The sequence below is a fragment of the Dendrobium catenatum genome, unplaced genomic scaffold, assembly GCF_001605985.2.
Source record: "Dendrobium catenatum unplaced genomic scaffold, ASM160598v2 fragScaff_scaffold_1557, whole genome shotgun sequence".
Taxonomy (NCBI): Eukaryota; Viridiplantae; Streptophyta; class Magnoliopsida; order Asparagales; family Orchidaceae; genus Dendrobium; species Dendrobium catenatum.
The window spans coordinates 3,667,166-3,677,414 of NW_021320019.1; the positions used below are offsets into that span (position 1 = coordinate 3,667,166).

At 31.5% G+C, this 10,249-nt stretch overlaps 1 protein-coding gene across 1 annotated transcript in view; it reads right to left on the reverse strand.

Annotated features, from left to right (window-relative positions):
* Nucleotides 1-10,249, reverse strand: part of LOC110114017 (mannosylglycoprotein endo-beta-mannosidase-like) — a 54,556-nt gene that overhangs the window by 7,916 nt on the left and 36,391 nt on the right. The gene's annotated exons all lie outside the window — the stretch shown is intronic.

Genomic DNA, 10,249 nt, shown 5'->3' on the forward strand with positions numbered 1-10,249 from the left:
AAGTATCAAAATCAAATAAGTTGATCGTTTATTGCTTGATTTAGAGAAATGTAATTTTGATTCTCATCTTTGAATATATATGATTTTATTATGAAGATTTTGGTTGATGTGTAAGAAGTGATTTTGCATATATATTCATTTGTAGCATTCAAAATCATCTCTTTTATACCCTTTTAGTTACTTGTGATTATGAATAGTTTTGTAGAGAAGTATGCTACATTTAAAGGTCTCTTTGCATGAGTATAAGTGTTTCTTCGAAATGCTGTAAAGTTTTGTAAGTTTTTTTTATGATTGGGAAGTTTTAGGAAATATTTTTGTATTGAAATATTTTATGAATGGCTCTATGGTTGGAAGCTTTGTGAAAGTTTTGTGAGTGGTTTTTGTATTGAGAAATTTTGTGACGAGTTTCACGAATTGTTTTATGATAAGAAATTTTGTAATGTGTCTTGTGAATGTTTCTTGATGTAGGGCTTCATAATGCCTATTCATCGAGAAACTTCCACAAATTTAACCCTTCAAATAAAAAAAAAAGCACTTGATTGATTTTGTGTCAAAAAAGAGTTTCTTTTTGTTTTTTTTGGTGTTTTATTTTCTTTTCGATAAGGAGTTTCATATGTTGTTTTATTTGGGGATTTCGTGAGTAGATTTTGGGGTTTAGAGCTTTATAGTTGATTTTGGATTGAAAGACTCTTTGATGTTTTTATTTTGGAACGGATGATCTTGTTTATGTAGGAAATTATCTTTCTTTTAGTTTGCACTTGCTTTCAAAGGGGTTTTAGATTAATGTGTAGTAAGAGTATGTTTTGGGTTCTAAGTGAAAAGTCCATGTTGGTTTTATTTTTGGGGATTTGCTCCCCTTTGTCATTTGAAGTTTTATTTAGAGGATAGTTAAGTTTGTTTGAGTTGAGTATTTATTCAAGTGTTTTGTTTGAAATGTAGGGATATTAAAGGGCATTGAAAATACCTTCTTCCTTATTCGTATCACATTGAATTGGGGAGAAGGTTGTTTTAGAGGCACACTTGACTTCAAAAAAGTGTGCCTAATAACAACAATGTCTACATCCCATTTATGTTTGATTTTTATTCTTTTCTTTCTATTATATTTAGTCGTCTTTCTCTTTACTTCTCGTCTTCCTACTGCTTTGTTATTTATTATCGCACTTTTATACATAAATCTCTAAGCTTATTGATACATGTACGAAAGTCTTAAGGGTTAGAAAACAAAACATCTTTTAGTCCTACAACTTTAGTGACACCTAAGGACAAAAATTAAGGACTGTGTTTTAGATAACATAGACTTAAGGTGCATGCTCCATATAGAATAGAGGCATCAAAATAAAAATTTAGTGACACGTTTTCCTAGGTTTAGTTTTATCAACAAATCATTTGTAATCCAACTCTTAAAATGTTTTAAAAAAATATTCAATTCTTAATCAAGTTATTATTAACATTTGTAATCATTAAATTGCAAACCTAAAACATACACCTAAAATCAGATTTAACAAATCTAAAAATAAACTCCTAACCAATCTTAAAGTTTAAAAGATATAGACTTAAATTAGAAGATCGAACCTAAAACTAAATTCATTAGGATAAAAGACTTCTAAAGATCAAACCTTAGATTAATATTTTAAAATCAATAAACAAACTCCTTAATACATAACAACTCTAAAGATGAAGTTTATTGGATGGACTACTCCGGTCTGTGGGGCTTAGTGTCCTAAGGAGACTTGGTTCCAAGAGCCTGGTGGCACATCGCCACGAATGGATTTAATGGAGTGTTAAACTTTAAAATTAATTTTTTAATTGGTTTAAGTCAACCCTTAATTGATAATAAATTGCTTAATTCACTTTTTTTTTTAATTTATAACCAACTGAATAGTTCAACAAAATTGGATACCACTAGGTAACCCAGGCCTACGAGGCTATTAAGTTAGCCCCAAATAGGATGAAATAAACCTCACGGCCTCGGTGTGAAATAAAGGTGGTAATCAATTAAATACAAAAATAATTTTTTTTTAAAATTAATACAAAATACTAATATTTAAACTTCAATTAAAATTTCTCTTTTGTCCTTTAACAAATCAAATGCAAACAATTATAACTAAATTATCCTACATAAGACATATCCTAAACCACACAGCCTTTTACACACACCTTAGACTTATTTGGTTATGACCGACTTCTAGCTCTAGGTTAGGCCGATGTTTTGTTTTATTATTCAATGTCAATTATTCTTGCAAAGTTAGAGAATCATTCCATTATTTTATGTTTTAGCAATAATATGTACATGTTTCATAAATGCTAGTGTTAAATTTCATTTACCTGTATTTATTTTCTGAATGGCATCTACGCTCATTTGTGTACTTTCCTTTTATTTTATCTTGCAAGGTACATTGGGATGACTTGCTCGCTTAAAGCTCTTAAGTGGCCGCGTCACAGGCTTTGCGTGGTCAAGAATAATTTGCTTGCTTGAAGCTATTAAGTGACAGCGCCACAGTCAGGTATAATTTCTGCAACTTATAAAGTAAACTCTTAATTATATATCGGAACTGCTACACTTCACACAACGCCACAGTCAGGTATAATTTCTGCAACTTATAAAGTAAACTCTTAAATATTAGTATTTTAGCATTGATTTTTAAAAATTTTTAATTTTAGTATTTAATTGATTGTCACCTTTATTTCACACCGAGTCCGTGAAGTTTATTTCACCCTATTTGGGGCTAACTTAATAGCCTCGTAGGCCTGGGTTATCAAGTGACAACCAATTTTGTTGAACTATTCAGTTGGTTATAAATTAAAAAAAAGGTGAATTAAACAATTTATTATCAATTAAGATTTGACTTAAACCAATTAAAAAATTAATTTTAAAGTTTAACACTTCATTAAATCCATTCGTGGCGATGTGCCACCAGGCTGAGGAACTAGGTCTCCTTAGGACACTTAGCCCCGCAGACCGGAGTAATACATCCAATAAACTTTATATTTGGAGTAGTTGTTATGTATTAAGAGGTTTGTTTATTGATTTTAAAAAATTAATCTAAGGTTTGATCTTTAAAAGTCTTTTATCCTAATAAATTTAGTTTTAGGTTCGATCTCCTAATTTAAGTCTATATCTTTTAAACTTTAAGATTGGTTAGGAATTTATTATTAGATTTGTTAAATCTGATTTTAGGTGTAAGTTTTAGGTTTGCAATTTAATGATTACAAATGTTAATAATAACTTGATTAAGAATTGAATATTTTTTTAAAACATTTTAAGAGTTAGATTACAAATGATTTGTTAATTTTTAATGAATTAGAGAAAACTAAACCTAAAAAAAAGTGTCACTAATTTTTATTTTCATGTCTCTATCCTATAGAGAGCATGCACCCTAGGTCTATGTTATCTAAGACACAGTCCTTAATTTTTGTCCTTAGATATCACTAAAGTTGTAGGACTAAAAGATGTTTTATTTTCTAAACCTTAAAACTTTCATACATGTACCAATAAGCTTAGAGATTTATGCATGAAAGTATGATAATAAGTAGCAAAACAGTAGGAAGACGAGAAGTAAAGAGAAAGAAGACTAAATGCAATAGAAAGAAATGAATAAAAATTAAATATAAAAGAGATGTAGGCATTGTTGTTGTTAGGCACACTTCTTTGAAGCCAAATGTGTCTCTAAAACAACCTTCTCCCCAATTCGATGTGATACGAATAAGTAAGAATGTATTTTTAATGCTCTTTAAGGTCCCTACATTTCAAACAAAGCACTTGAATAAATACCCAACTCAAACAAACTTAACTATCCTCTAAATAAAATTCCAAACGACAAAGGGGAACAAATCCCCAAAAATAAAACCAACATGGACTTTTCACTTAGAATCCAAAACATGCTCTCACTACACATTAATCCAAAACCACTTTGAAAGTAAGTGCAAACTAAAAGAAAGATAATTTCCTACATAAACAATATCATCCGTTCCAAAATAAAGACATCAAAGAGACTTTCAATCCAAAATCAACCATAAAGCTCTAAACCCCAAAATCTACTCATGAAATCCCCAAATGAAACAACATATGAAACCCTTATCGAAAAGAAAACAAAACACCAAAAAAACAAAAAGAAACTCTTTTTTCACACAAAACCAACCAAGTGCTTTTTTTTATTTGGAGTGGGGTAGATTTGTGGAAGTTTCTCGATGAATAGGCATTATGAAGCCCTACATCAAGAAACATTCACAAGACACATTATAAAATTTTTTATCATAAAACAATTCATGAAACTCGTCACAAAACTTCTCAATACAAAAACCATTCACAAAACTTTCACAAAGCTTCCAATCATAGAGCCATTCATAAAATATTTCAATACAAAAACATTTCTTAAAACTTCCCAATCATAAAGAAACTCACAAAACTTCCCAACATTCCGAAGAAACACTTCTACTCATGCAAAGAGACCTTTCAATGTAGCATATTTCTCTACAAAACTATTTATAACCACAAATAACTAAAAGGGTATAAAAGAGATGATTTTGAATGCTACAAATGAAGATATATGCAAAATCACTTCTTACACTTCAACCAAAATCTTCATAATAAAATCAAATATATTCAAAGATGAGAATCAAAATTACATTTCTCTAAATCAAGCAATAAACGATCAACTTATTTGATTTTGATATTTGACTAAAATATAATCAAAAGAAGAGAGGTTTGGTACAAAGAAAATATTTTTTCTGATTTTGAAGCACATAAAAAAGCTCTCCAACACTTCTAGACTTGTGAAAATTCATCAAAGATATACGAATAAACATGACATTCCCCGATATTCATGTATTTCTCTACATGATTTATAAAAAAACTCTTAACATAAAGCAAACAAGTTTGAATTTTAACTATATATATTTTCTAAGTCAAAATATGAAGCATGCAAAATATTTGCAATAATACTCATAGACTTCTCCTTTAACCATTCAATCGGAGTTAAATCGATTCCATGCAAAGTCCATGTTTGAAACAAAAGATATATGAGAACTATCCAACACAATTGCTAATATTACTTTTTAGGCAAAACTTAATCAAATAGAGAAGAAAGCATAGCGATATTTCATTATCCATGAACCCTCATAGCTAAACATGTTACTAACAATATAAATTGCATGACTACGGAATTCATGGTTGCTCTACAACAACCGTCCACTTTCATGCTATGTGTCATTCAAAAAAGCTTGTAAATGTGTAATTCGAAGGACAAGAAATTTTATAACAATTAATGCATTAGGCTACTTTTTCTATGTGATAAAGTTCATATTTTCATAACAATGATTTTTGCCAAGGTTCGATGCCAATGCTATCCTTACACCGGTAACGGAAAAGATGTAAAACTCATGCTTATTTAATACTATCTCTAAATTCCACTGATGAAACCATTTAATTATAAAAACACATGTGAGGTTCTTCCAATCAATCATAAAAAGAAGTCAAACAAATAACTTGATGCATTAACATAAGAGGAACATAAGTCTAAATCTTACTCAAAGAACAACACATATATTCAAAAAATATTCACCTCCATAATTCCAATAAGCTCAAGGATCTCTTTCAAAGAAGAAATACACATAAATATGCTCTAAAATTCATCTATAAAATGGTTCATCAAAATACTAAGAAGTGATTTCAATTCCATAAATATTCACATGCTAAGAAGTGATTTCATTTTTTTTTGTTAACTAAATCAACCATATAAACAAGCTATGCGATAGGTTTATATATAGCTACCTTTTAAATAAATGAACGAACTCTTAACTTTCTTCAGAATTCGTGAAGGATCTTAGGAGCACTAACAAAATATCATCCAAATGTATAAGTTCTTCATTTATTTAGTTCAGACTTAAATTACCTCTTGATAGGCATTGCTACGAATACCTCATGAGCATACCTTAACAGCAAATAATTTCACCCTTGATGATCTCTCATGACCTTTACTTGAATACAAATATCATGCTATTTAAATCATAACTGAATGCAGATTTTATATGTGAAGAATTATTCTCCAAGCAATATAAGCCAACATGTGAATCTCAACTATATCATAAGAAACTATCCATGGCTCAGTAATAATTATTATCAATATTCGAGAGCGTTAAAATACCTTTTTTTTTGTTAGAAAACAAAGCTACACATGGGGCCAAATTTCCAACATAAAAAAAAACATATCACCTCTTTGCCCATCAAATAATCATGTAAGAAAATGGCCACACTTGCAAGAAACAAAGTAGTTAAATGGCTATTTCGACAAATGTGAAACCGACGATTCATCTTAATACAAAGTTTCAATATAACTGGAACTCCTTTGAGACATTCCATCGAACAACTAGCATACAATACAACAAGGGTTCATAGAATTAATCACTGTAAGGATCATGCTTTATACTTCAGAGAAAGGTAGATTCACCTATATACTTGTTTAGACTTATCACAATGTAATTTACTCAAAGCACACTAGGACCCTTAAAATGAAAGAGAATGTTATCAAATCATAACCTTTCAAACAAACTTTAGAAAGAAAAACATGACATTTTGAGTTGGCCTAGCATTCGTCTAACAGTTTCAAGGCATGTCTATTTATCATAAGCAACAATAGTATACAGATCCTTACAAGACACCATGGCTCAAACAATCATCTCCATAAAGTAATTAATACCCCAAACAAATATGTACGAATCATGACCATTTATGCAAGACAAGTCTTACTTTGAGCTAATCAGGTTTATTTCATCTTGGCAATGAGAAAGATTGAAGAAGAAGGAAAGAAGGAATAGAGGGAGAAGGAAAAGAAAACAACGGTGGAGAAGAAGAAATGAAGGAAGAAGGAAAGGAGAAGGGGAAGCTTACCTTGCTGCCTTGAAGGAGGTCGGTCGGCGTTGACAGGGGAGGCAATGGGCTCGGTCCGGGCACGAGAAATCGGGAGCGGAGGAAAGGGGTCGGGTCGAAACAGAAGAACGGGCAGGAGCTTCTGTTTCGCCTGAAGCTCGCGAACACAGAGAGACGAGAAGAGCTTCAGGCGGGTCGCGTGAGCAAGAGAGACACGAGGCTGGGGGAGCTCTGCTCTTTGTTCGGTCCCAAAACAGAGGAGAGACGGAGGGAGTAGGGGAGTTTTTTTTTTTTTGGGATGTGTAGAACCGAGAGGGAGAAAGCGGGACTGAGAGAGGGCGGGCGCGACGGGACTCCTTGTTTGAGCGAATCGGGAGATTATTGCTAATGCCCTAGACTTCTTGCTTGAAGTCTCTTCCATTCCCCCTCCCAGGCGGACCGATCCAGGTAAAAGGCGAGGGAAATCCGTCTTTTTCAGCCTAAAGGACGATCTCATGCCCCTTCCGAATGCGAAAATAGGTTCTATTCACCCTGCTTCATAAAAGAAGCACTCGAACACCTCCCAAAATTAAATATGTTACGTAGTCGAGGCACTGGCAACGAAAGATTTCAGGTTTTGGGGAAATTGGAGTCGTTGAAGTCATTGCCTAAACTAGTAAATAAATTCAAATTGCTTAGAAAGTCAAATGGATTTTAGTAGAATTAAATTAGGCTGAGTCCAGTCAAATTGGCTAAGACCAGATTAGACTCGACTTCGAATTTGACTCAATTCGAATCAATTTGGGTCCGAGCTGGTTCAATAAAATTAATTATATGAAATTGAACTCGAAATTAACACCAATTTAAATCGAACCAAGCTCAGCGCAACATAATAAATTAATTGAGCCTAATCGAACGTGGTCGAGTCTAATCCGACTCAATTTGAGTCGATTCGAGCTCGAATTGGGCTCGACGAGGTTGAATCAAAGCAATCGAATCCCCTCGAGGGCACTCAGACGAAAAACGAGGTCAACAGCAGTATCTATTGAGGGTGGTGGATAGAGACTCCAATGATGAACAAAATATGGATGGTAGCTAGCAGCATTTGGGACCAACGATAACTATACTAGGTTCATGATGAGATTGATAAGATTCAATAGATTTTGCTGAATCGACAAAATTTTAAACCTTGAGTCCAATCTTAAATGAATTTATCAGACAACTCCTAAAATGGAGCAATAAGCCTCACCCTTACTAAATCTATCAGGCAACTCCTAAAAGGGGCAATAAATATCATGACCTGGCCCGGCTAACCCGAAATAACGGGCGAGATCAGATGGTCGTACGAAAAAACACATATAACATAATTAAAAGACAACAATTCATTTCAGAAAAGGACATAAACTTAAATATCATCCAAACTTATGAAAGAGCCACTAAACCATCAACATAAAATTTTCCAATAAATTCTTCTAAACCACAACCACTAAAAACATAAATATAAACATAAACATAAACTCCAATAAACTCCTCATTACAATTCATTGACTCATACATATAACAGAAAAAATACAAAACCTTTCTTCCTAAGGTCCTCTACGACGGTAGGTGTACTGTCGTCTCGTTGTCATCACTTATTAAATGATTCTCCTGAAAAATATTCCCACAACCAGGGGTGAGCTTACTCGCTCAGCAGGTAATTCATATTTTTCATAAAAATTTACATAAAATAACAATAAAACATCTTTTTTATATGAAAACTTTAAACAACAATCAATATTGCATAATTTCAAAACCTCTCTGTAAAAAAAGCATTTTTATAATATTTTCTTAAACATAAACTTTCATTTAACCTTTCCTCAAACATCAACGTTCATATTGCATAGAAAATATATACAAATCATATTATGCATAATGTTTACTATATCACCCATCTCGGATGTGCCCATAAAGTTTGTACTGATTATGTATACATTTTCATTCATTTAGTCATTCCTTTACCATTTATTTCTGATGAGTCTCTTTTATTATTTGACTCTATTGAGCCTCTTTACCATTTTGGACACTCCGCATCAATATGCATAGTTTCATATCTATTTTTCAGTCAATCATATGCTTAAAGAAAAACAATCATGATTCTATTATTATTTGCTTAAAATATGAAAATCACGAGTAACATGTAAGTTTACTAATCTATTGAGATAAAAAGATTATGCTAATATGTCATTTACAAAATAAAATTTATAAATCATATAAAATTTAAAAATTCTCAAGATTTACATTGCATAAAAAAAAAACAAAGCAATATACATAAAATTTTTACAATGGATATGAATACCTATCTTAGCACAAGTACAACATTTCTTTAGTGTCGTTTTGACACGTTTCACTCCCTTTAATGATCACAATCTAATAATCACATAAAATAAGTGCCAACTAAAATTCTTCCATAAAGCTTTAATCAAATTCCAAATTGTCTAAACCCTTCGTTTCTCATTATTCGATCCTTACGAAACTTAAAAAAATTTACATATTTTAAATTGAATTTTTGGATTTATTAAAATTTCTAATTTTTGGAAACCCTAAATCATCAATTTCATCAAATCATTATGCCAAATATTTTCCTAAATCTATTTTAATAATTAACATAATTATTTTCGGAATTATTTAATTAGAAATTATGAAAAATGCAATTTCTCAAGAAAATTAAAATTTTTTATTTAGAAACATTCTTAACACCCATAGAAATCACTTTTGTGAAAATACTTTAAGAAATTTTAATTTTAAGTAAAAATCCTAATTTTCAATTCTCAAAATTTCTTGAAAAAAACTTTGTTTCTACTGTTAAATCATCTCCCTAAATCTTTCCTATTGATTTCATAAAAGAATTTTGGAAGAAACTAACATTTTTGGAATAACCCTAAATTTTTCCTTTCAAAAAATCTTGAAATGAGAGAGTTTTACTTCAAATAAAACATACATTGTTCCTCTCTCAACCTTCCTCTTCGATTTCCACTAATTTTCTCGCCGGAAAAACTTCGCCGGAGCCACCCGTCCCTTGTCTCCTATCCGCCTACCGTCCGTTACCTCTCGATTTGGCCAAACACACAATGAACAAATGAGGGGAGGAGGGTTTCGATTTTCCTTATTTTAGGATATATGTATTGCCCAAAGACCGCTATGCCCTCACTTAAACAATACATGCTTCAATAATCACTAAGGGTATTCTAGGTATTTAAAGGCTTCTATTAAATTTAATTTCTAAATTAAGCAAAATTAGATATAGGTTTTATATATCAAATCGTTCAGAATTTTATAAAATTATTTCTGTCGAAATCCATTAACTTTGAATTTTTCACTTAAATCTCATCACGGTGCATCGAAATACGTGCAACATTTACAATC